Source organism: Aquarana catesbeiana, linkage group LG05 (genome assembly GCF_042186555.1).
Source record: "Aquarana catesbeiana isolate 2022-GZ linkage group LG05, ASM4218655v1, whole genome shotgun sequence".
NCBI lineage: Eukaryota > Metazoa > Chordata > Amphibia > Anura > Ranidae > Aquarana > Aquarana catesbeiana.
In genome coordinates this window covers 39046830-39074548 of record NC_133328.1, presented here as the reverse complement: position 1 = coordinate 39074548, position 27719 = coordinate 39046830, and the positions used below count along the sequence as shown (strand labels likewise).

The 27719-nt window shown below is 42.8% G+C and overlaps 1 long non-coding RNA gene across 1 annotated transcript; it reads left to right on the top strand.

The window, feature by feature from the left end:
• Window positions 1–20: 20 nt before the first annotated feature.
• On the top strand, window positions 21–24655 carry LOC141145784 (uncharacterized). The gene is made up of 2 exons (XR_012244639.1): window positions 21–285; window positions 24008–24655. It is a non-coding gene; the product is annotated as an uncharacterized lncRNA (long non-coding RNA).
• The last annotated feature ends 3064 nt before the right edge of the window (window positions 24656–27719 follow it).

The window sequence follows — 27719 nt, the reverse complement described above, 5'->3', positions numbered from 1 at the left end:
AGGTTCCAGGAAGTGATTCTGGCCCTGCTGGTTGTGGTTGCCGGGTAATGGGAGGGAGGTCTGAGGCCTAATCACTGAGGAAAGGAAAGTGAAGCCTGGCTGTAAGGAAGGTGACATATAGTGAGGAGATGGAGCACCATGTCTGAGAGAGGAGGTGAGGGGACACTTCTACTAGGAGCCATTATTTCTGGACCAGTCTGTGAGGGAAGAGAGGAGGAACCCTGCTGATATGTGGACGTTATTATGGTGACCAGAATGTGGTGTTTGCCGGCCGCTCCCTTGGCAGTAAGCGCGTTCTTTGTAGTATATTATTCAAATATATTATTCAATTTAATTCAAATACTAATTATAACTTACAAAGCTCTGTAGCTCTCCTCCATTCATTTCCTTTCTAATTTCCACATATCCAAGTGATAGGCCTCATATACACGGGCAGACAAAATGCCGCTTTCATGCGCTATTCACCCCTAGCATCTCCAGAATGCGCATTTTTGCTGCTTTTCGCCGTTCTTGCGTCACAAGCACAGGGCAGCTTATTCACCTGTATGGAATGTCGTACGTGCGATAAACACGCCAAAGCAGCTCCTGCCCCTTTTAAGGCGTTGAGCATAGTGCGTTTTTTTGTTTATTGCATGGGTATGAGGGCACTGAACCCGTGACGCACATTTTTCACACTATCAGCCTTAGGGCTCATGCTTACGAGTGTATGAAAAAAACGCTCCAAATATGCTGCCAGAAGTTATCAGAAAATGCTGTGTTTTTATGCATGTTTACGCACATATGTACATGCGTTTGCATGCATATTGTATTTAGATGCATAAGAGTGTAAACTCAGTCTATTGGCTAGAAATAATTCATTCTAGCCATTAGAATAAATGTACATGCATAGGCGTGTAAATTAGACTGAAAATTCCTCTGAAAGCAGATTTGGGGCTTTTTTTTTTTTTTTTTACGCCCCTGAATGCCACTCTAAAATACCCGTGTATTTTGTACTTTTTTGCATTTTGTACTTTTGCCTCTGAAGCAGCTCCATGTTATCATTTGCGTATACGCATTGTGTCGCGAACAGGCATATTTTAGATCAGCGTTCAGGCGCGTAAAATATATACATTTTCCTCTTTTTTTTTTTTTTTTTGTAATGTGATCCAGTGCTTTTTTTCCCCTCTTGTCTTTTTTTTTTCTTTTTTTATTGCTGTAATGGATTTTTGATGCGTCCTGGTGTGTTCCATTGTGTTTTGTAACCTCTGGTCAGGTTTTATGCTATCCAGGGCACCATTAGAGAATTACCCTCACTTCCTGTCCTGCTAACAATGTTTCACCAGACAGGAAGTGAGGGCAACTCTCCAGTATAGAAAAACTAGAACCCCTGTCAAAATGTTATTTCTAGTATAATAATCAGCAGAAAGGATTATGCTTACAGGACCCAAACATTCTGTGATCAGATCCATAATGCATACAGATCTGAATGCAGCTGTATATCATGCCACAGGCCCATGCACAAAGCTGGGCACAGCACCATAATCTGAAGCTGTGCTAAAAAAAATTATATACACACTATATTGCCAAAAGTATTGGGACACCTACCTTTAAACGCACATGAATTTTAATGGCATCCCAGTCTTAGGCCATAGGGTTCAATATTGAGTTGGCCCACCCTTTGCAGCTATTACAGCTTCAACTTTTCTGGGAAGGCTGTCCACAAGGTTTAGGAGTGTGTCTATGGGAATGTTTGACCATTCTTCCAGAAGAGCATTTGTGAGGTCAGACACTGATGCTCTAATTTATCCCAAAGGTGTTCTATCGGGTTGAGGTCAGGACTCTGTGCAGGTTAGTCAAGTTTCTCCACCCCAAATGGGCACGAGCCCATGTAATCAATATTTTGGGTCATTGATTCATCTGGGAGCCATGTCAGTCCTTGAAATATTCAGTCAAAGAACCTATGCTCCTTATTTAGGTGTTACCTCTAGGGCCCGAATTTCAAATTTGGCTTTAGTCATTTACTAGGCGTATCCTACTACAGTATACAAATTTGCATGTTTTGTAATTTGATATGAAATTTGACGTTCATGGATCTCTTTTATGTCCCCTAGAGTCTACCTTTGATTTGTTTATTGCATGAATGCTTGGACAGTTCTCCAGATAAATAATATATATATATATATATATATATATATATCTATATCTCACAAAAGTGAGTACACCCCTCACAAAAGTGAGTACACCCCTCACATTTTTGTAAATATTTTCTTCTATCTTTTGATGTGACAACACTGAAGAAATAACACTTTGCTACAATGTAAAGTAGTGAGTGTACAGCTTGTATAACAGTGTAAATTTGCTGTCCCCTCAAAATAATTCAACACACAGCCATTAATGTCTAAACCACTGGCAACAAAAGTGAGTACACCCCTAAGTGAAAATGTCCAAATTGGGCCCAATTAGCCATTTTCCCTCCCCTGTGACTCGTTAGTGTTACAAGGTCTCAGGTTAAATTTGGTGTTATCGCTCTCACTCTCTCATACTGGTCACTGGAAGTTAAACATGGCACCTCGTGGCAAAGAACTCTCTAAGACCCCTTTCACACTGGGGAACTTTGCAGGTGCTACAGCGCTAAAAATAGCGCCTGCAAAGTGCCCTGAAAGAGCTGCTCCTGTCTCTTAAGTGCCGGTTCACACTAGACGCGGCGCAACTTGCAAGACGACTTCTGTATAGAAGTCTATGCAAGTCGCCCCCAAAGTAGTACAGGAACCTTTTTCTAAGTCGGAGCGACTTGCGTCGCTCCTATTAGAACGGTTCCGTAGCACAGAACGGGAGGCGACTTGTCAGGCGACTAGGTCGCCTGACAAGTCGCCCCTGTGTGAACCGGCCCTCAGTGTGAAAGCCCCGAGGGCTTTCACACTGGAGTGGTGCACTGGCGGGACGGTAAAAAAAGTCCTGTTAGCAGCATCTTTGTGGCAGTGAAGGAGTGGTGTGTATACCGCTCATCCACCGCTCCTGCCCACTGAAATCAATGGGCAGTGCGGCTATACCGCTGGCATAGTGCTGCTGCAGCAGCGCTTTGTGGGTGGTTTTAACGCTTTTTCGGCCTCTAGCGGGGGTTAAAAGCTCCCTGCTAGCGGCCGAATACCCCGCAAATATGATGGTAAAGCGCTTTACCGCTGACGCCGCCCCCGCCCCAGTGTGAAAGGGGCCTAAGGATCTGAAAAAAAGAATTGTTGCTCTATTTAAAGATGGCCTAGGCTGTAAGAAGATAGAAACCTGATCGCTTTTCAGAGGGAGATTGCAGGTAATAAGGATGCATTATGTAACCTCCTCACCACCTGTTTTAATTCCTAAAAGCCCGCACCACTGTGCTTCAACCATACGCATTTCGCACTTTTTGGGGTCGCGTTCTGATTTTCCCCCAGGAAAGCCTCCTCCCTTTTGTGTTTTTGGTAGGATCCTTCCAGCACTCGAGCTCAGCCCCAAGACAGGACAACCCCCCCCCCCCCCCAAGACAAGGTGGTACCCCTCAGGTCCACCGACAGACTCCTCAACACTGCATCTCAATCTTCCACCCGAATGCCCCTGCTAGCATGGCCCGTGTCTATTTATGGGGTTGTCTCCACCCCCTGCCAGCCCACCTCTGATGTAGGTCAGGGTTGGGGGTCAAATGCAAGGGTCAATTTTAGGTAGGATTAAAAAGTCAAACTTTTTCTAATGTAATATCAGTGTCAGTGTTTTTCTTAGGTAGAATAAAAAACAAAATGTGAACTATTGTTTCTGGACCCAAGTAAAATCAAAAAGTACAAATCACACACAATATACAGTATGTGGTATCACTACGATTTTTTACTATTTTGTGCCAGTTTTCCTTTGATAAAAAAATCAGGCAATATCAATTACCATTTACCACCAATAAAAAAAAAAAGCCTAATTTGTCGTAAAAAGAACAAGGTATGATTCACCTGAATACACTAAGTACGGTAGTTGTAATGATATGTATCGTTTGACAAACACATGTCAAAGTTGCAAAACTCTGTTCAGGCGTGAAGATTTGTTTTACCCTCTTTTATTTATTTTTTTATAAATTTGGCCAAAAGGCACTAAACTTATTATTTTTTTTTTTTATTAATTTTCAAAGGTTTAACTAAAAAACAGAGCCACTTGGGCATAGAAATAAAAAGAGAGAGGGGCGCACCGGCCATGTGCATTATCTTTTGTAAAACATTTATTGAATAAAATGATAAAAGAAATTACTCACAAGCAGTAGTAAAATCTGGTGTCATAAAACTCGAGCAACAACAAGCAGCTTGGTGGTGATGATGAGCGAAGCCTTCCAAAGGTCTTAGAGGAACATGTAAGCTTCACTACTAGCTGACGCGTTTCGAAGGGCACGTCCCTTCTTCATCAGAGCTCAGCAGTCACTACTGCTTGTGAGTAATTTCTTTTATCATTTTATTCAATAAATGTTTTACAAAAGATAATGCACATGGCCGGTGCGCCCCTCTCTCTTTTTATTTCTTTGTTTGTTAGGATTCCCCATCCTTGAGGGCAGCAAGGCCTGTGTCGTCCTTCCATCCATCTGGTTGACCACTTGTGCGCAGGAGTCTATTTCTTCTTTTGTACCACTTGGGCATACCCTGACTTGTAGCACATACAAAAACACTAAACCTTAATCTTCATGTTGTCCCAATGGAATACGTTTTCAGTAATAACAATATTTAGTGAACGTAAGCCACAATCATTATCGTATTATTTTGGATGCAAATATTTTTTAGCACAATTACTGGAAGTGTTTGTTGGCATGTGTCCATGCCTTAGGTCAGGAGTCTCTAAATGTTCTAAACACTGGGCCAGTTTACTGTCCTTCAGATTTTGAGGTGGGGCAGATTGTGGCCAGTAGGGGTGGAAAATGACCCAGTATTAGCGAGAGTAAACCGTGCCTCAGGCTTGGTGGTCAGTGGAAGTAAAAAAAAATTACAAAGCACCTGCGATCAGTAGGAGGAGGAATGGTGCCCTATTATTGGCATCAGTGGGAGGAACAGTGCCCCATCACTGGTGTTTGTGGTTAGAATAGTGCCCCATCGCTGGTGTTAGTAGGAAGAATAGTGCCCCATCACTGGTGTTAGTAGGAAGAATAGTGCCCCATCACTGGTGTTAGTGGGAAGAATAGTGCCCCATCACTGGTGTTAGTGGGAAGAATAGTGCCCCATCACTGGTGTTAGTGGGAAGAATAGTGCCCCATCACTGGTGTTAGTGGGAAGAATAGTGCCCCATCGCTTGTGTTATTAGGAAGAATAGTGCCCCATCGCTGGTGTTTGTGGGAAGAATAGTGCCCCATCGCTGGTGTTTGTGGGAAGCATAGTGCCCCATCGCTGGTGTAAGTGGGAAGAATAGTGCCCCATCGCTGGTGTAAGTGGGAAGAATAGTGCCCCATCGCTGGTGTTAGGAAGAATAGTGCCCCGTCGCTGGTGTTAGTGGGAAGAATAGCGCCCCATCGCTGGTGTTAGTGGGAAGAATATTGCCCCATCGCTGATGTTAGTGGGAAGAATAGTGCCCCCTTGTTGGTGCCATTGGAAATAATATTGCCCCATTCCTGGTATTGGGAGGAATAGTGTCCCATCGGTGGTGTCGGTGGGAAGAATAGTGCCCCCTTGTTGGTGTCAGTGGTAATAATATTGTCCCATTGCTGGTATTAGTTGGATGATTAGTGTCCCATCTTTGGTGTCAGGAATTTGCCCCGCTGTTGGTGTCACTGGGAGAAATGGTGCCCCAAAGGCCTGGTAAAGTCTAACAAAGGGCAGCTTGAAGAGCCCTTAGGTCATAAGACAATACATTTACTATAGCTTTAATGGGATACCATACTAGACCGATTCTAAATAATATGAAACTGCATTTTACCAATCTAAAGGGCTGTCTCTTGAAGATGAATAAATATTTATAAAGTGGAGGATATGGTAGCATCATAGAGCACCAAGGACATTGGGAGATAATACTTTGGTTTCAAGAAGTTTTACTTATATTTTCCAGTCAAAAGCAAATCCCCCTCCTTCCCATGTGCAGATTTCTTGCCCTGCCAGGGACAGTTTTGCTGTGTTGCGGAGCTGTGTAAATATAAGGACTAGATGGACAGAGAGACAAATCGTTTAGCAGGTAAAATGGCTCATGTACAGTATGTGTATTTTATCTGTGCTTTTAAGTTTTTGTAATATATATATATATATATATATATATATATATATATATACTGTATATTCAAACATTTTCTGCACTTATTTATATTTCATAGAGTTAAAAAAAAGTGCAGAAACTTTTTGAAGAACATATATATATATATATATATATATATATATATATATATATATATATATATATATATATATATATATATATATATATATATACACACACACAATATATGTAATTCAGAAAGGTTATAGCACAGTGACATAACCGATAGCTTTATCAAAATATAATACAGCAACATAGCTTCATATACAGTATACAACACATGAGATACTAAAGAGGTGTAGCCACCTTTTTAATCCTTAGGCTCCATGCACACTTGGCTTTAAAAAAAAAAAAAAAAAAGTTTGTTCTCTTGGCAGTTTCTTGTACAAAGTTTAGACAAGTTTAGGAGAGTTTTATGTTTTTTCTGCCAGTAAGCTCCAATCAGAAACGCGAACCAGAAGTTTCTAAATGTTGAGCTCCAAATATGCCTCTAATCGTCCTAATGTACAGGCAGAACATAAAACTCTTGTAGAAGCAATGTTTTTTTAAGCCAGTGTGCATGGAGCCTTACATTTAAAGGGGTTGTAAAGGTTCGTGTTTTTTCACCTTAATGCATCTTTTGCATTAAGCATTAAGGTGAAAAAACATCTGGTCCAGCGTGTCCTGGTGGTGAATCTGTGAGGACCTGCTGACTCTGAGCTCTCCATACCCAGGGCTAATCCGCCACCATCCGCAGCCCATCCTTGCCCTGGAGAGTCTCCGGTTCGCATCTTAGGGTGCCTGGACTCTCCCCAGCTTGCTCCAGAGGGCTAGTGACTGTAAACCTGGGCCCGGTTCGGCGGCGCCGGACTTAACAGCGCGGCGGCCCCCGCCATCTTGGGGCCTACGAACGGTCTGGCGTCCTTTTGCCTCCGACGGCAATAATCCATCAAAGGAGCGGGTACCCGGACCTCGGCTGTGGGCTACCCCACCCCTGGAAGATAGTGGCCACAGTACCAGCTAAAAAATGGAGCTAGAAACCGCTCCGCTCCGCAGCCCGGATGTTTCCTGGAGGCCTCCAGCCTCAGCTACAGTCATACAGGCCTCCCCCCGGACCGCAGTGAGTACCATCGCCCCCTGAGAGACAACCTTAGGGGTATTTGTCCCTGGCTGGGGGTTTTGGGCCTAAATGGAGCGGTCCTTGCACATCCGGCGGCCGCTCCTTAGGAAAGACCGCGGCTTCGGCCTACTCCTGGAGGGTGGCGGCCATCTTTGTACTCCAGGGACTCCCAAGAGCATTTATTTTTTTTATTTTTTACTGAGACTCGGCTGCCCACTTCCTCACAGAACTTAAAATATCATTTGCCCTAATTAATCACCCCCTTACAAGCACTACATAGACCCACAGGGCTATTGACCAAAAATTTTCATCAAGTTTAAAGGAGCCCTTTCTTTTGCTATGTAAGACACTGTCCGAGAGGGGGGCATATGCGTGAGCGAAGGAAATGGATGTTTGATTCCTCCGCGCCGTCGGAAACTACTACCCGGCCTAATCTGACATAGAAGTAACGAGAGAGAGACCACTTTACCCCAAAGGATAGAGGAATACCTGGAGCCGCAAGTGGTAATGTACCGCTCTACAAAAAACAAGGTAAAAACAGGCAAAGCAGCAACCAATCCCCGGCCCCAGGCAAAGGCAGATCTAAAATGGCGCCCGAGCCTCCAGAACCTGATGACGATACACAACTTTCTGATTTGGGACATGGTTCTCCGGCTGAAAGCCTTCATCTGTTCCCCACAGATCGCATGAGTCCCCATCCTGCTGACCCTGATGCTATGCTAGCCAAATTCCGTAGCATTGTAAGAGATGAGATAACAGCTGCCTCCCGAAAGCTTTCCTCGAACTTGGTCCGAGGCCTTAAAGAGATAGGCCACCGCACCAACCAATTGGAACACAGCATGGACCTGGCTACTACCGTGTTGGAGGGCCATGAAGAGGAGGTGGACAAAATGTCTGCAGAATTGGACGCTCTCAGAGATAAGCTAGAGGACGCGGAAAGCCCACAGGGATAACCTTCGTATCCGCGGACTCCCTGGAACGATCACGGACCTACAAGGAACAGCCACCGCTTTTTTTCAAGAACTGGCCCCTGAGATCCCGGTGGAAAGGCTAGAGTTTGACCACATTCATCGGTCATTGGCCCCTAAGCCTTCCGAAGGTCCCCCACGGGACGTTATCATCAAATTCCACTATTATAGGACCAAGGAGAAACTCTTACAAGCTGCCCGAGAACAAAGGGATATCTCTTTTCAAGGCAACCACCTTCAAATATTTGCGGACCTCTCGCCGGTCACTCTTGCCAGGCGCTGAGGTCTCAAGCCTTATCTCCAAGTTCTACAATCCAATCAGATCAAGTACAGATAGGGGTTCCCCTTTAAACTTTTTCTCCCACCAAGGTCGTCATTTCCATGCCACCTCCCCATCAGGCCTAAAGCAACATCTCCAGGATCTGCAATTGGACATTCCTCTGTCTCAACCTGATGCCCAGGTTTCCAATTCTCAACCAGGTCCCTCTAGGCCCCCTCGTAAACCTCCTCAAGCATCACAATGATCACAATCTGGATCCCAGGCGCTGTGTCACCTGCAGGCTAAAAGATTCCATCAAGCTAATAATGGATGGAAAATCCCATTTCTTCATGATGTGCAGTTCATCTTTCTTGGCCGTCTGGTTCGGTGTGTCACTGACTGACTTCTAATTTCCAACCTAAATGGAGATTTTCAATTGCTTCCTTTGGAGGACGTCCCCCTGCCGTACCTTTGCCCACTTGAACTGACTATAGATTTGCTGGGAGGGTCGTTGCCCTACTGTAGGCTGCCCCACCTGTGAGATGGCGGTCTTGGGCATGGACCAACCCACATGAGACTCCCTGAGGGGTCACCGACAATAGCTTGCCCCCCGAACCACCTCTACATTGCTGATGGCCCTCATGGAGAAGAGGGTTCATCAGACATAAGCAAATTACTCTTAGGCCCTGGTGGGGTGAGGGGTAAAGGGTATATGGTTTTTGGCTGGGGACAAGCCTCCACTGATGGTTATTCAGGTTGTGTGTTTGTTTTGTTCACTCGCCGGGTCCCCTTGCTCCTGTTTAGTGGGGTGAAGGGGCTGGCGTATTGACTTGGGTGTGGGGTCTCGCCCTGTCTTCTGGGGGGGGGGGGGGGCGGTCTTGTGGCTGTCGTCCCTGGGGGGCGGGGGGACCCCTGCATCCACACCCTCAAATTGCCACTATTGCTCTGAGGTTTTCATACTGTAACTCATTTAACGTTGTTTGTTTTGTTGCTATCTCTAAGTATTGTTTAAATTTTATGTCAATTTTACATAGTCTGTTTGAATTATCTTCATTATAGGCCGGTGGGTTCCGACGGACCACTGCTCACCCCATGAGATGGCACATGGCTAAGATATTTGTCTTGGCTATGGCCCCACCCCATTGTGGGCCTTGCTGCCCACGGCGTGATACGTCAATGTATTCACTACGTTCTCTAATTAGAGTTCTCGGTATTCTCATACCTTATGTTCTTCCTTGCTTTTACTATTTTTCTCTTACTTTTCTTTCCCCCTCCCTTTCCCCTTTCCCTTGGCCCCTGGGGTGTGCGGATGGAGTAGTCCATAGCGTTATAATGACCCTTCACTGGCTGTCCCTGAATGTTCAGGGTATGAATTCCCCACAAAAAAGAGTTAAAGTTTTTAAATACCTCAAACAAAAGATAGATATAGCCTGTTTACAGGAAACTCATTTTTCCTCTTCTTCCTGCCCCAAATATTTCGCAGTGAATTATCCCCAAGTATATTTAGCTAATGGTCCTACTAAACAGAGAGGGGTTCTTATAGCTCTACGAAAATCGGTCCCATTTATCTGCAATAAACAGATAGATGACCCTAATGGCAGATATCATCTCTTACAGGGTTCTTTTCAGGATAACGAAGTAACCATTATGACCTATTACGCCCCAAACGAAAATCCGGGCCCATTTCTGTCTCATGTTTGTTCCTTGTTACAGGTCCACCAAAGAGGCACCCTCCTGTTGGCGGGTGATTTGAATGTGACGCTTAATCCGGCCCTTGATAAGTACCCGGCGGACCACAAAGCCCCCCCTCCTGCGTCGAAAAATTTTTGGCGGGCCCTACAAAATTTGGACCTAGTAGACCTATGGCGAGAGTTTCATCCCATGGGCAGGGACTACACCCACTATTCTCATCCCCACCATTCTCACTCTAGAATTGACCATACGTTTATGTTACGGAAACACCTTCCTTTAATACATTCGGTATCGATCCTAACAGTCCCTTGGGTTTGACCACGACCCAGTTCTAACTGTTTGTCGTTCCCTACTCAACAAACCACAACAAGCTCCCTGGGTGATGAATGATTCACTTTTATCATTCAAACCGATCCTCAGTGAAATCAATGAAGCTTCTATGGAATACTTTAAACTTAATGCAGGTTCGGTCTCGTCCCCAATAACATTATGGGAGGCTTATAAAGCAGTCCTCCGGGGTTGTGTTATTCGAATAGCGTCTCAGCGCAAGAGAGAAAGATTTCAGGCATGACGCAAGTTAGAACAGATCTTAGAGGATTGCTCGACGGCCTTTAAACTAACCCCCACCCTTGCTAACTGCAGAGCTTTAGACAAAGCCCGTACAGACTTGGATCTATGTCTGACAGATGAAGAGGACTGTACCTTATGTTGGGCCCGCCAGAAATGGTATTCTAAGGCAAACAAACCTAATGCGCAGTTGGCTAACAGATTGCGAACCTTTATCCCGAAATTTACTCCCATAAGCCTGCTCACCCGTCATAATATCTTTACGGGAAACCCTCAGCGGATTCTGGAAGAATTCCGTTACCGACTTACTAAACTCTACTCCCCCCTAAATCATTCTTCAACACAGGGTCTGAATGATTTTTTAGATAAGTTATCTTTACCTTCCCTATCGGAACCCCATATCTCCCTAATGGACCGAGATATACAGTTCTCTGAGATACTCCAGTGCATTAAGGAACTGAAAGTGGGCAAAAGACCAGGTCCGGATGGCTTCACTGCTTTGTATTATCAAAGATTTGCAGAGATCCTGGCCCCACACCTAGCGACTATGTATAACTCGGTCAAAGGAGGTCATTCATTTACGCCGGACTTGCTAACTGCCAACATAGTGATGATTCCTAAGCCAGACAAAGATCACTCCTCCTGGGCAAATTTTCGGCCAATCTCTTTAATCAATATTGACATGAAGATATTGACGAAAATTCTGGCCAACTGTTTGAATTCTTTCCTACCGCGCCTAATAAAAAAAGACCAGGTGGGAGTTGTCCCCTGCAGACATGCAAGTGATGCCATTCGACGACTCCTCCAAATCCAACATATAATGCATGAAAGGTCCTTGGGTACAATGTTTCTTTCTTTAGATGTTAATAAAGCTTTCGATACTTTATCCTGGCCCTATTTGACACAGGTCCTTACACACTACGGTTTTGGCACCTCCTTTTTGGTCTGGGTCTCAGCCATATATCACTCCCCTCAGGCTAAAGTGTGTTATTATGGATATGAATCGCCTACTTTCCCTATTAAAAGGGGAACACGGCAGGGATGCCCACTCTCCCTCCTTCTATTTATACTAGCACTTGAACCCCTGGCGGAGGCCATACGCTCTCATCCAGATATCTCAGGAGTAGAAATAGCAGGCACCGCGCACAAATTGTCCCTGTTTGCGGATGACATTTTATTAACCATTACTAAACCCAGAATCTCCCTCCCCAATTTATTCTCTCTCTTAGACTCCTTTGCCTCGTTTTCGGGCCTTTCAGTTAATCCGGCAAAATCTAAAGCGATGTCTATTAACCTTCGGCCCCTGGTATTAGAAGCTCTACAGTCGGCATTTTCGTTTCAGTGGTTAACCTCTTTACCTTATCTGGGTAATAAACTTACCCCAAAATACTCGGGATTATATCAAGCTAATTTTCCTCCCCTTTTTCGAAAGCTGGAGGCTATGCTAGCCTCTTGGTCCACAATCCCGATTTCGTGGTTCGGCAGAATAGCGACGGTACGAATGACGTACCTCCCCAAATTTCTCTATTATTTTAGAGTTTTGCCAGTTCCAGTGCCTCCCCATATCATTCGAATACACCAGAGTAAAGTTATGCAATTTATATGGGGCCACAAGAGTTTCTACCCCCCCTCCTTTCCCACTTTCAATTTCTCTCTCCTTCTCCTTATTCAGGCCCTCGGGCTTAATTCTACAAGGACCGGAAATTTAATATAATACACAAATTATTACATTCAGAGGTATTTTATCCTCTTTAAGGTTATTCAATTGAATCTGATTTTATTACTGGTTCTTTTTTGTTTACTCTTTATTTTAGATTTTTATTTTTTATTTTATTTTTTTTTTATTTCTTCATGAAACGTTATGTATTGCAACAACATCTCGTTTAGAAATCTTAGTTATTCATGTATGTTTGCAATCATATTAATATGTGCTGATACCATACCACTACGCCAGAATACGCGGGATAAGAATATGTCTTGGTATGTTGCCTGGCCTTAATTAATTAAGCCAGGGTTAAATCTTTGAGCAATAGCTCCACCCGCCGTATACCGGCAGTCTTATACCTGTTAACTCATGATGTATCCATCACCGTTTTGTACTTATCTGTTGATTTATATTTTCAATAAAAACCTTTTGTACAAGAAAAAACATCTGACAATACCGGCCCCCCCCAGCCCCCCCGTTTTACTTACCTGAGCCTGTTCACCTCCTGCGCTCGCCCCTGATGTCCTCTTCGCCGCTCAGCCTGGCCATTGATTGGCTAGAGTGGATGGATTGAAAGCAGCGCAGCCTTTGGCTCGTGCTGCTGTCAATCACATCCAATGATGCGGGGGGAGGGGCCGAGTGATACAGTGAGCGGCTATAGTTGCCGGCTGTATCACGGGAGCGCGGCCGCAAGAACTAACCACCATGCGAGAGAGCTTGCATGAAGGTGGTTAGTTCTTGCAGGGAGGAGCTGAGACAGCCGCCGAGGGACACCAGAAGACCAGGTTCGGGGCCACTCTGTGCAAAACGAGCTGCACAGTGAAGGTAAGTATAACATGTTTGTTATTTAAAAAAAAAAAAAAAAAATGCCTTTACAAACCTTTTAACTTTTGCTTAAAAAAAGGGGGATTCTTCGTTCGCATGTATCACAATACATGTTCCAGCCGGCCAACTGCGTCAAAGTGATCCCTCTCTGGCCAGTCCCTACTCTATCTTGCACATTTGCCAACCTCTTGTTTGCTAAAACAGTGTACTGTTGAGAGTGTGGACATATAGTGGAAAAGTTCCTGTAAAGCATGGTCCAAATTGTTTTAAAGGGAACAAATTCCTTCCTGACCCAATAAGGAAATCAGAAAATTACCTGGATCATGCCAGGGAATCAGTGCAGGATCTCACACCTGCCTCACCGGACACGTGTGGTTTGACCCAACACGTGGGCAGGCATGTGTTTCTGCATCTAATCTGATGGTGAGTGTTATGATAGAAGCTGCCCACCTAAATGATTTAGAGGAGAAGCCGAAAAACCCCTCTAATCCCTAAATCTTGTTGAAAATTGGTGCAGGAACTCACACCTGCCTCCCCGGACACGTGCGGGTTGTTCCAGCACATGGGTGAGTGTGAATTTCTGCACCTAGTTCCTAACCTGAAAAGATGATAGTAAAATTCTAATCTGAGGGTCTGCGTTCTTTTAAATCACCTTTTTTTTTTTTGTATTTAAATGTTAGATGATGGTGAACTTCTAATCTGATGGAGAGTTTTTTGTTTTTTTTTGTGTGTGTAATATTAGATAATTGAAAACTTTTGATGTGATGGGGAGCGTTAATATAGAAGCTGCCCATCTAAATGATCCAGAGGAAGGCAAAAAAACCCTTCTAAAGCATGGTCCAACTTGCTATAAAATTCCTTCCTGACCTCATAAGGCGATTGTATAACTCACTGGATCTTGTTAGAGAATTGGTGCAGGAACTTAAACCTGCACCCCCCCCCCCCCCCCCCCGGACACGTGTGGTTTGACCCTGATTTGATTTAAAAGGGAAAAAAATTCCTTCCTGACCACATAAGATGATTATATGACTCAATAAATCTTGTTGAGAAATTGGTGCAGGAACTCACACCTGCCTCCCCGGACACATGCGGTTTGTTCCACCACATGGGCGAATGTGAACTTCTGCACCTATTTCGTAACAGAAAATTCTAATATGAGGGGGAGCATTTTTTTAATTTATTTATTTTTTAATTGTTAGATGATGGTGAACTTCTAATCTGATGGAAAGTGTTTTTATAGTTTTTTTGTGTAATATTAGATGATTGCAAACTTCTGATATTATGTTAACATTAAGATAGAAGCTGCCCATCTAAATGATCCAGAGGAAGGCGAAAAACCCTTCTAAAGCACAGTTTAATATGCTATAAAAGGGAAAAAAAAATCCTTCCTGACCCCATAAGGCGATCAGATAACTCCCTAGATCATGTCTTTGAATTGGAATTGGTGCAGGAACTACACACCACTTGTGTGTAATATTAGATGATTGCAAACTTCTAACCTGATGGTGAGCGTTAAGATAGAACCTGCCCATCTAAATGATCCAGAGCAAGGCGAAAAACCCTTCTAAAACACAGTTTAACTTGCTATAAAAGAGCAAAAAATTCCTTCCTGACCCCATAAGCCGATCAGATAACTCCTTAGGATCATGTCTATGAATTGGTGCAGGAACTCACACCTGCCTCCCCGGACACATGTGGTTTGTTCCAGCACATGGGCGAGTTTGAATTTCTGCACCTAGTTCCTAACCTGGAAAGATGATAGTAAAATTCAAATCTGAGGGTGAGCGTTTTTTTAATCTTATTTCTTTTTTTTTTTTTTTTTAATGTTAGATGATGGTGAACTTCTAATCTGATGGAATGTGTTTTTTTTTTTTTTTTTGTGTGTGTGTAATATTAGATGATTGCAAACTTCTAATCTGATGGTGATCATTACAATAGAAGCTGCCCAACTAAATGATCCAGAGGAAGGCGAAAAACCCTTCTAAAGCACAGTTTAATTTGCTATAAAAGGGAAAAAATTCCTTCCTGACCCCATAAGGTGATCAGATAACTCCCTGGCTCATGTCTTTGAATTGGTGCAGGAACTCACACCTGCCCCCCCCCCCCTCCCCCCTCCCTGACATGTGCGGTTTGATCCAGCTCGTGGGTGGGTGTGAGTTTCTGCATCTGTTCTCTGTCAAAAAAGATGACAGTAAACTTCTAATTTGTTGGTGAACGTTATGATAGAAGCTGCCCACCTAAATGATCCAGAGGAAGGCGAAAAACCCTTCTAAAGCATGGTGCAACTTGCTATAAAAGGGAAAAAATTCCTTCCTGACCGCATAAGGCGATTGTATAACTTACTGGATCTTGTCGGAGAATTGGTGCAGAAACTTAAGCCTGGCCCCCCCGGACACATGTGGTTTGACCCAGCACGTGGGCAGGCATGAGTTTCTGCATCTATTCCTTGACAAAAAAAATGATGGTAAACTTCTAATCTAATGGTGAGTGTTATGATAGAAGCTGCCCACCTAAATGATTTAGAGGAAACCCTTCTAAAGCATGGTATAAATTGATTTAAAAGGGAAAAAATTCCTTCCTGACCACACAAGATGATTGTATGACTCAATAAATCTTGTTGAGAAATTGGTGCAAGAACTCACCTGCCTCCCAAGACACATGTGGTTTGTTCCACCACATGGGCGTAACAGAAAATTCTAATATGAGGGGGAGCGTTTTTTTAATTAATTTATTTTTTAATTGTTAGATGATGGTGAACTTCTAATCTGATGGAGAGTGTTTTTTACAGTTTTTTTTGTGTAATATTAGATGATTGCGAACTTCTAATCTAATGTTAACGTTCAGATAGAAGCTGCCCATCTAAATGATCCAGAGGAAGGTGAAAAACCCTTCTTAAGCACGGTTTAATTTGCTATAAAAGGGAAAAAATTCCTTCCTGACCCAATAAGGCGATCAGATAACTCCCTAGATCATGTCTTTGAATTGGTGCAGGAACTCACACCTTCCTCCCCGGACACGTGCGGTTTGTTCCAGCACATGGGCGAGTGCGAATTTCTGCACCTAGTTCCTAACCTGAAAAGATGATAGTAAAATTCTAATCTGAGGGTGAGTGTTTTTTAATCTTTTCTTTTTTTTTTTTAAATGTTAGATGATGGTGAACTTCTAATCTGATGGAGAGTTTTTTTTTTTTGTGTGTGTGTGTAATATTAGATGATTGCAAACTTCTAACCTGATGGTGAGCGTTTGATAGAAGTTGCCCACCTAAATGATCCAGAAAAACCCTTCTAAAGCACGCTTTAATTTGCTATAAAAGGGAAAAAATTCCTTCCTGACCGCATAAGGCGTTTGTATAACTCACTGGATCTTGTCGGAGAATTGGTGCAGGAACTTAAGCCTGCCCCCCCCGGACACGTGTGGTTTGACCCAGCACGTGGGCAGGCATGAGTTTCTGCATCTATTCCTTGACAAAAAACATGATGGTAAACTTATAATCTAATGGTGAGTGTTATGATAGAAGCTGCCCACCTAAATGTTTTAGAGGAAGCCGAAAAACCCCTTTAAAGCATGGTATAAATTGATTTAAAAGGGAAAAAATTCCTTCCTGACCACATAAGATGATTATATGACTCAATAAATCTTGTTGAGAAATTGGTGCAGGAACTCACACCTGCCTCCCCGGACACATGCGGTTTGTTCCACCACATGGGCGAGTGTGAATTTCTGCACCTATTTTGTGAAAGAAAATTCTAATATGAGGGGGAGCGTTTTTATTTATTTATTTATTTTTTAATTGTTAGATGATGGTGAACTTCTAATCTGATGGAAAGTGTTTGTTACTGTTTTTTTTGTGTGTAATTTTAGATGATTGCAAACTTCTGATATTATGTTAACGTTAAGATAGAAGCTGCCCATCTAAATGATCCAGAGGAAGGCGAAAAACCCTTCTAAAGCACGGTTTAATTTACTATAAAAGGGAAAAAATTCCTTCCTGACCCCATAAGGCGATCAGATAACTCCCTAGATCATGTCTTTGAATTGGTGCAGGAACTCACACCTGCCTCCCCGGACACGTGCGGTTTGACCCAGCACGTGGGTGGGTGTGAGTTTCTGCATCTATTCTCTGACCAAAAAAGTTGATGATGGTAAAATTCTAATCTAAAAGTGTTTTTTAATTATTTTTTTTTGTGTGTAATATTAGATGATTGCAAACTTCTAACCTGATGGTGAGCGTTAAGATAGAAGCTGCCCATCTAAATGATCCAGAGGAAGGCGAAAAACCCTTCTAAAGCACGGTTTAATTTGCTATAAAAGGGAAAAAATTCCTTCCTGACCCCATAAGGCGATCAGATAACTCCCTAGATCATGTCTTTGAATTGGTGCAGGAACTTATGCCTGCCCCCCCCGGACACGTGCGGTTTGACCCAGCACGTGGGCAGGCATGAGTTTCTGCACCTATTCCTTGGTGTTCGCTGCCCACTACTTGTGATCTCAAGTCGTCTCTGTGGTGATGTCACTCCGGTGTTGGCGCTGACGCCATCGGCGGGCAGGCATGAGTTTCTGCATCTATTCCTTGGTGTTCGCTGCCCACTACTTGTGATCTCAAGTCGTCTCTGTGGTGATGTCACTCCGGTGTTGGCGCTGATGCCATCGGCGGGCAGGCATGAGTTTCTGCACCTATTCCTTGGTGTTCGCTGCCCACTACTTGTGATCTCAAGTCGTCTCTGTGGTGATGTCACTCCGGTGTTGGTGCTGACGCCATCGGCGGGCAGGCATGAGTTTCTGCATCTATTCCTTGGTGTTCGCTGCCCACTACTTGTGATCTCAAGTCGTCTCTGTGGTGATGTCACTCCGGTGTTGGCGCTGACGCCATCGGCTTCATTTACTCACCGATGTAAGTAAACTTACGGAAGAGCTGCTGGTGCTTCGGATGTAGCGCGGGCATGGAGGCTTCAGCATACATCAATTCATCTATATCCAGTCTTTCCAATGGTGGTAAGCTGGAAACCTGTAAAGAAAAAGACATTTATCAATGTTTCCTAATATTAGAGAAAATTTGTACAACGCTTCAGTGAATTGCAACCCCTTAATATTTAGAGGACATCACCCAAGAGGAATCCCCAAAATTCTCACTGGTCAGAAGAAGCATTTTACTGGATTGACATACCCTTAAATCTAAACTGATGAATAAAAATGAAATATATTGCAGCTTAGTAGTCTTGTGGTGTGGTGGCTGCATTCATTTTCTTTTTTTAGACTAACTACATTTTTTTTTGCAAGTACAGAAAATAGCTGTTGAGCTTGACAAAACTAAGCGTATTAAAAACAAGGGCATGCAGTGCATTTTACACTGTACTCATGTAAATGTTTGTGCCAATATTCACATGTGTACATGTACTCTTTTGCAACCGCCTGCATCCTAGTAATGAAGGACGCAAGGCGGCAGTAGCTGCTTGCATCCTAGCAACCAACAAAAATAGGGTACTTTTGCTCTGTATGCATGTAAACTTTAGCACTGACATTACATGCATACAGTGCACAGATAAGGTTTTATGTAGAATCTTGCTGTCAGCCAGATCCCAGTTAAAATCAATATGCACTATGTGAATGGGGCCAAAAAGTCTAACTGCTTTTATTTCCCACCCCCTATAATGTGCTTAGATTATTATTTTAATACTTACTGATGATGAAACAAGGTCCTGCTGTGACATCTTTGCCTCTAACGTCTTCCAGCAGATCGTGTTGAAATAGGGATGTCGTCTTATATTTTTGACCATCTTGCATCGGTCCTTTTGACGAACTTGAAGGAGCTGTAATAACAAAAGAAACATAAAATTATACAGTGATCGCACAATAACAATAGTGGACAATATGATAGCTGCAAGTCAGCCTACCTAGTTTTTTTTTTTTTTTTTTTTTTTTTTTTTTAGTGTGCTACTATGTCATTATAGGATCATATCCTAGTGTGTTGCATTATTTGTGTATTATTAGACCATCAACGTTTGCTAAAGGATAAGTTTACCTTTAAAAAAAAATAAATAAAAGCAAATTTTTATGGGTAAAAAAAAAATTACATTTTTAAAAAAAAAATTTTATTAGGAGCCTGCAATCAGCTGATAGCGGGTGCAATCTCTGGCTTCTGCAGACTGTCAGTGTAGCTGTCTCCATTGAACCTTGTACAGGCAGGCAATAACTGAATGACAGGAAGAATCAATGAACTACTAGAGTGTTCACCAGTGCCCTGGTAGTCCATTGAGAACTACAATTTTTAAATTGTAACAGCGGGTGCGGGGATCCTTTAAGTGTATATATGGCTAATATAAAAAGTGCCAAATCTAAAGTCTAAAGCAGGCCATACATGGTCGAATTTCGAACGAATTTTCTTTTCAAAATCAGATTTAGTGATCAACCATTTGTGATCCGATGGTGCCACCATTGATTTTCGAAATTCGGCCGACCAAGCCTTCAATTTCACCTCATGTTGCTACAGAAAAGAATTTTCGTGGCTGGGAATCTTCTTTTCTCTCCATAAATTTTCTTTTCTTATTACATTTCTCGCACGATTCTCCCATCATTGATTAGAAAATCGTTAGTTTTTCTAAAAATTTTCAATATGTCAGATTCCTCAAATTTCATTGCCGCACAAAAATCGGCCATTGCTGCAGCCCACTAATGGTGCGAAATTCGTACGGAAATTCTTTGATACGATTTTCGAAAGAAAATTCTTTCGAAATTCGAACCGTGTATTGCCGGCATAAGAGTCCAGATTCTTTGAATATTGGTGTAATTTCATAGCAAGGAAACCGAAAACAACCAATGCGTTTCAGGTCTTAGGGATCCCCCCTTTCTTCAGTGGACTCAATTTATATGTAATTAGGAGGATTCAGAAATGGCACAGTCACTAGGGTTAATTATTTGCAGAATAAACAATGGAGTATATATACCCAGGTTTGATCTAACAGCAAAACGCTAATAATTAACCCTAGTTATTAACAGTTAAACACAATTATTTATATGCATCCTCTGAAATAAGAGCCTCGTTTTTGTTGAGATACTTTTTATGACACGTCTACTGCTAAAGGGACATGGGGACTGTTGCTTTCCTTATGACAACACTAAGGCTGATTAGGTGGCTTTAACTGCTTGCTGACCGCCGGCTGTCAATTGACGGCCAGGCGGCGCAGCTCTCGTTGCGGGCAGGCGTCATATGACGGCCTCGCTTTCCCGGCCCACCAGGGGGCGCGCGCCGCCGGCGATCGCGCGCGCCCGCCGTGTCACTGGGCACCCGGTGAGCGTGCCCAGGGGCCGCGATGTCCGCCGGTGACCCGCGATTGCCGGTAACACAGCAAGACCGTGGATCTGTGTGTGTAAACACACAGATCCACGGTCCTGTCAGAGGAGAGGAGACCGATGGTATGTTCCCAGTACAGAGGAACACCGATCGGTCTCCTCCCCTAGTGAGTCCCCTCCCCTTACAGTTAGAAACACTCCCTAGCAACACAGTTAACCCCTCGATCACCACCTAGTGTTAACCCCTTCTCTGCCAGTCACATTTATACAGTAATCAGTGCATTTTTATAGCACGGATCGCTATATAAATGTGAATGGTCCCAAAAATGTGTCAAAAGTGTCCGATCTGTCCACCGCAATATCGCAGTCACGATAAAAATCGTAGAGTAATTACTAGTAAAAAAAAAAAAATAATGTTATAAATCTATCCCCTATTTTGTAGACGCTATAACTTTTGCGCAAACCAATCAATATACGCTTATTGTGATTTTTTTTTACCAAAAATATGTAGAAGAATACATATCGGCCTAAACTGAGGAAAACATTTGTTTTAAAGAAAAAAAAAATTGGACATTTATTATCGCAAAAAGTAAAAAATATTGTGTTTTTTTTCAAACTTGTCACTCTTCTTTTGTTTATAGCGCAAAAAATAAAAACCGCAGAGGTGATCAAATACCACCAAAAGAAAGCTCTATTTGTGGGGAAAAAATGATAACAATTTCATCTGGGTACAGTGTTGCAAGACCGCGCAATTGTCATTCAAAGTGCGACAGCGCTGAAAGCTGAAAAATGGCTTGGGCAAGAAGGGGGTGAAAATGCCCGGTATTGAAGTGGTTAATAAATGAAGATCCTCCTGCTTAGGAGTTAGTTTGCTTTACTGCATTAATGTATGTAGGTAGGAACCTGCAAAATATTTGCTAACAATGCATAATTGCTTCCTTGGACAGAATTTTGTTCCTCAGGAAAATCTAAAGTTCTAAATATACTTACCCTTTTCAAGATATCACAGAGGTTGGGATCCATTTGGCAAGGATAATCAGGTTTTCCGTCCATCACCTTCCTTTTTATATCATATATGTGTTTCTCAGAGCCGATAAGGAATGGGTGTTTGCCGAGCGCCATTTCATAAATGATTTCTCCCAGGGAGAAAAAATCCGCTGTTGTGTCGTATTTCTCGTAGGAAAGGACCTGTTATTGGGGAGAGAATAAAGATTAGAACATTCAGGATAGGCAGTTCCAACGTTAACTCTTTTTTTTCGAAGGAAGATTTGTATAATACAACAGTGAACACATTACTTACTTCTGGAGCCATATATCGTAGAGTGCCTGCTGGTCCACTTATCTTAAAGATTGGTGAGAAATCCTTTACTGCTATGCCGAAGTCCGCAATCCTTGCATGGCCAGCCTGGTCCAGAAGAATATTTTCTGGCTTCAGATCTCTGTAGAAAAAAAGGAATGGAGAGTAAGTACCCTTTGTCATATAATTAAAGAAAAGAGATGTTTAAATACGGTATATATTCAGTTATGGGTTTGGTTCAGCTTCTTCTATCTTTTCCTGTAGTGAGATTTGTTTACTCGAGTTCCTAGCTCTGCTATAATCTTTATAAAAGCTCTCGCTTCCCTGCTAGAATTAGTTTTCCAGTTTGTTTTCTTTAGAAGAGTAGAAAAGCCTACTCTGCTGCAGCGAAAGACGCATATTTTTTTTTTTGGAAGCAGTGGCCTCTTTACACAGGTCCTGATGTGTCAACAAGACCATATGGAAGGTCACAACTGAGGTTGTTCTGGATTCACAAAGAAATAACCGAAGCCCGCGCTGATTCCACCCATTATTTACCCATACCTACAAATAACAATTTTGGTGAAGTGACCCAAAGTCTTTACCTGTGTATGATCTTCTTGGAATGCAGATACTGTATGCCGCAAAGCATTTCCGCAGTGAGTAATCTGTAGGGAAAAAAAACATATAGATTAGCATCTGTCATCTTTAAGGACTAACGGAAGATAAAGATAAAATGGAAAACTACTTTCTATAGGTATAGTAGGTATTTGTATGACACTTACCTTAATTTGTCCCCTTCGATTTGTCCTTCCCTTTCCATCGGCGTACGTAGGTCTCCTCCTCTTATGTACTCCATCACAAAAAAAAGGTAATCCTGTGTGAAAAGAAGGGATACAGGTTAGACTATAGATATCATTTGGTCGGGGGGATTTATAGAGACACACTCCAGGAGACTGTGCAGTGTGGGTTCATATCTATAAAGTTGGGACAATTTACAATTGGCTTCCGGTGTTCTAAGAATTAGCTCTGCACCATCTAAAAAAGAAAACCAGACCAAGAAAATATATAAGCTGCTATCGCTAGACTGTCCTTATGGAAATGCTAGTTTTCTGGCTGTTAGGCTGATCCAGCGATTTCATTACTTTTCTGGTTAATTGTCCTTAAAGAGGAATGCAAATCAACAGTCCTGAGTCCCTCCCTCCCACAATTCAACAATCTGTACCTGAATGAGTAATATTCAGGAGGTGGGGGGAGGGGGAAGCAATTTTTACACTTGTGAAATTAAAGCCAGCCATATACAGCTGTAGTTGCAGGAAAGCAATTTGTATGATTCCCACGTCAACACAGACAGTGCTGACAGGGGAAACCCTCCTGCCGAGACATTCCCGCCATCCCCTCCGGGAGTAGACAGTGGTTATTGCTAGCAGCTATAGCAGTCGCTAGCGATAAGTGCAAGCAAAATCTGGCAGGCTGGATGTACACAAGATGATCGATCGATCAACTTGGTACATTAAACCTGCCCATACAAGGTTTGAATCCTGGACGGTTCCTGCTGAACCGGCCAAGATTTGAACCATCTATGGCCGGCTTTAGACTTGTAAAAAAGTCAACATTTGCATAAACAACTATTTTAGGAGGTCTGCATCAGTAGTGGAGAGCAATAATGGTAGGTGATGAAAAAAGTGAAAGAAAACAAGACTTACTTTTGTTTGGAAGGAGCAGTAGAGGTGGGTTACGAAGGGGCTCTTTTTGACTTTCTTTAGCACTTGAAGCTCTGTGTGAACAGCTTTAGGGTCCTCCACAATCAATCTTCTCTTACTGACCATCTTTACTGCCACTTGTTGGCCAGTGGCTTTATGAGATGCCAGAAGAACCTAAAGTAGATAAACAGGACATTGTTATTAGATCTCATGGTTGCTCTTGCTCTAGAAATGTGCATATCAGGAGAGTTTATTCCTTAGAACTTGTTCACCCTCACAAAGAAGTTTAATAAGGTGAATAATAAGCACTTCAATGCATTATAATGCATTGCAGCGTATGCATAATGCTCAGATTAACATGCGCTGTGAACAAGCCTTTGGATAAATTGTTGTTTTTGCTTACCTTCCCGTAGGCCCCTTCTCCAAGTATCTTATGGAATGTGAAGTCATCGGTGGACAGCGCATTTGACTTTTCCTTTATGGTCCTCATGAATTGGACAAATGGTGTTGACGATGTATTCGTGACAAGTTTGCCTCTGCAGTCGTTGATAGAAGAACCTGCTGGAGATGGTCCACTCTCTCCAGCAATGATGGCTGCTGCCGATGGTGCTTGCTCGCTCTCTGGGGAGCTGATAATCGGCTCACTCTCATCACTTTTTAGAGCAACTGGAGCTTGCTCTCTGATGTTGTTGGCATCCTCGCATTGAATTGGCTCACTTTTCGGGTCGCTGTTTGAAGCACTGCTGGCTGGGGCCAGTGGAATAAGCTCCGTGGTGCTTGGAAACTGTTGGCTTAGCTTGCATGCACTGGTGACTTGATCCTGTGGTTGTCCTTGACTTTCACTGCTGGCTGATGCCGGTGGAGTTGGCTTAGCCACATTAGTGAATGGAGACAATGGAGCTGGCTTGCTCTCATCATAAATTGGAATTGGCAGAGCCAGCAATTTGACGTTGGAGGAATCAGCTAGAAAGAGAGAAAAAATATTGTATTCTTTTTATTTACACATTATTACTTTATGTTACATTGAGTCTGCTGACATTAAAACTGATTTTTTTCATTTACACATGTGAGTGTGATTTGTGTTATGTAAAAATATTAGCCCTTTGTGTGTTACTGTCTCCAACACGCTTCTCTTTCTAATGAACAATTCTATACATACATGGACAACATGATAGTCATCAACCCCTGAAGTTAGTTAGCTCTCAGTGCAATCCCCTAATAACCATATATCAGGTGCCTGAAAAATAGCAGTCTCATCTGATATCTCAGAGCAATGGGATTTTGGGGTACAAAACCACTGATCTGCTAATAGAGAGCAGCCATATTGGTTCATTGCATATGCAGGTTGTGCTTCCTGCTTAGTACTGTTTCTCCAGTTGGGTTCTATGAGCTCCATGAGACAGGCAACACAATGTCCAGCTGAAGGCTGCCCATGGCAGGTTGACAACGCTACTGCTAGGAAGTGCTATTCCTGGTGGGATCTTCATGCCGATCACATTATGCATATGTATGGCTTTAAGGAGGATGAGCCTAATAGCAATACCCACATGTTTAACATATGCAAAAATGGCATCCAAGGTTTTTAGGCTGAGAGCGTTCTCACTATTGCTCCCAGCACAGCTCTGGGTTTCTGGTTATGGGGTCTAAAGTGCTACTGATCATTAATGTTGTGGGATTGTTTAAAGTGGTTTTAAAGGCTGAAGGTTTTTTACACATGAAGGTAATAAACCTTCAGCATACAGCTCCCCCTATCCAATTCTTACTCTAGCCGGATCTCAATCCAGCGATGTGCATGAGATCAGCAGCTCTCACGGGTCCCTCACTCCTCATTGGCTGAGATGCATGCAGCAGCAGCATGCATCTGAAAAATATCAGTCTTATCTGATATCTCAGAGCACTGGAATCTTGGGGTCAAAAACCACTGATCTGCTAAAAGAAAGCAATAACTTCTGCTGCTGTCAGTCACAGCCAGTGATCAGGGGGCGGAGCTGAGCCATGCTCTCTGTCTTATGGATGCAGAGAGCGGTGCTCTGGAGCGAGCACGCATGAGTGCCCCCATAGCAAGTGGCTTTCTATGGGGGCACTCAGGGGGGGAGGGGGGGGGAGTGCTTCCAGGGGACCCCAGAGGAGGATCAGGGCTGCTCTGTGTAAAACCATTACACAGAGCAGGTATGACATGTTTGTTATTTTAGGAAAAATGCCTTTACAAACACTTAAACCACTTCCGGAGCCGGAGAAGGAATCCTCCGGTGCCGGAAGTTAGCCATAGAGAATACTGAGGGCCAGATAGTCCCTGGCAGTCTCTATGACTCACGGAGGCCCAGGCGCGACGTTATGACGTCACATCCGGCCTGGCAGTTGTAAACACTGCCGTGTACTCGGCTGGAAAGGCCAAGATTGTTTACAATTGTTTTCTTCCTGCCTAGAGGAGAGATGTGGGGTCTTATAGACCCCACATCTCTCCGTAAGAGGACCTGTCATGCCCTATTCCTATTACAATGGATGTTTACAGTCCTTGTAATAGGAATAGAAGTGATCAAAAAAAAAATTTTATAGGGAAGTGTAAAAATATATATTTTTTAAATAAGATAATAATTAAAAAAAAAAATTAAAGCACCAGCGTGCTCGCACGCAGATGTAGGTTACTTCCGCATATGTAAACAACATTCAAACTACACATGTAAGGTATCGCTGTGAACGTTAGAGCGAGAGCAATAATTCTAGCCCAAGACCTCCTCTGTAACTCCAAACAGGTAAACTGTAAAGAATTTTAAAGCATCGCCTATGGAGATTTTTAAGTACCGAAGTTTGGCGCCATTCCACAAATGTGCGCGATTTTAAAGCGTGACATGTTGGGTATCTATTTACTTGGTGTAACATCTGTCACATTACTTTACTGTTATTTTTCATTCATGAAAGTGTTTTTTTTCCCAAAAAATCTAGTTTAAATAATTGCTGCGCAAATACCGTGTGACATAAAAAGTTGCAATTACCGCCATTTTATTCCCCAGGGTCTTTGCTAAAAAAATATATAATGTTTGGGGGTTCTGAGTAATTTTCTAGCAAGAAAATTATGATTTTTACATGTAGGAGAAGAATGCTGGAATTTGCGCAGTATGGAAGTGGTTAAAGTGGTTGTAAACCTCTGATTGTCACTTGTATCTATAAGTAAGCTTATAATATGGCTTACCTATAGGTACTGTAAATATCTCCTAACCGTGCGCCATTTAGGAGATATTTACCTTGTAGAGCGCAGATGATGTCATCGGCGATGCGCTGTGAAGAAACTGAGAAGGCCCTGCGTGCCGTTTCTTCACAAGCAAGTGCCGCAACTGACGGCTCCCACGTGCATGCGCGGGAGTGACGTCATGCGACTCCGGACAATCACCCGCAGGCTTCGTTTGCGGGTAAGTGCCACATAATGGGCTAGTATGCTTTTACTTTGCAGGGGAAAAAAAAGAGGAAGTAAACCCCATCAGGGTTTACTTCCTCTTTAATGTGTTTATTTTTTTTGGATTTATCTATGACATCTAGTCATTGCACACAATGCATGTCAGTGCCATGCAATTTCATCCTCCATGGATTTTTTACCCCTAATAACATTTGGCTTTAGTCTGTGACTTTTTTTAGGCTAATTGCACCTTAACCACTTCAATACCAGCATTTTTTTTCATTTCCAAAAAAAGTGTCAAAAAATAAGATCACCTTGGGGTGGCCACTTTCCAAAAAGGGGTCGTTTTTTGAGTGTTTTCAGAATGCCCTGTTTGATATGTTTTATAATAGAATGTAAGGGAAAGGGTTCTTTTTTTTTTTTTTTTTTTTTAAGTCTTCCCCCCCCCCCCTGTTTAATTAAAATTAATATAAAAAAAGCTTATTAAATACCACCAAATGAAAGTGCTATGGGGGAGATTTACTAAAACAGGTGTACCTATGTATAGTAGCCAATCATTTTCTAACTTTAGTTTGTTCAATTAAATGGTGACAATTAGCCCTGGTTGATGCGAGTTGGCATGCAATTTGACATGTCAAATCGCATGCCAAATCGGCGGCAATGGGAGCTTCCAAATCGGTGTATGACGCCGCATTTGCAGCGCCGCACCGATTCCCAAAAGTAGTTTCTGTACT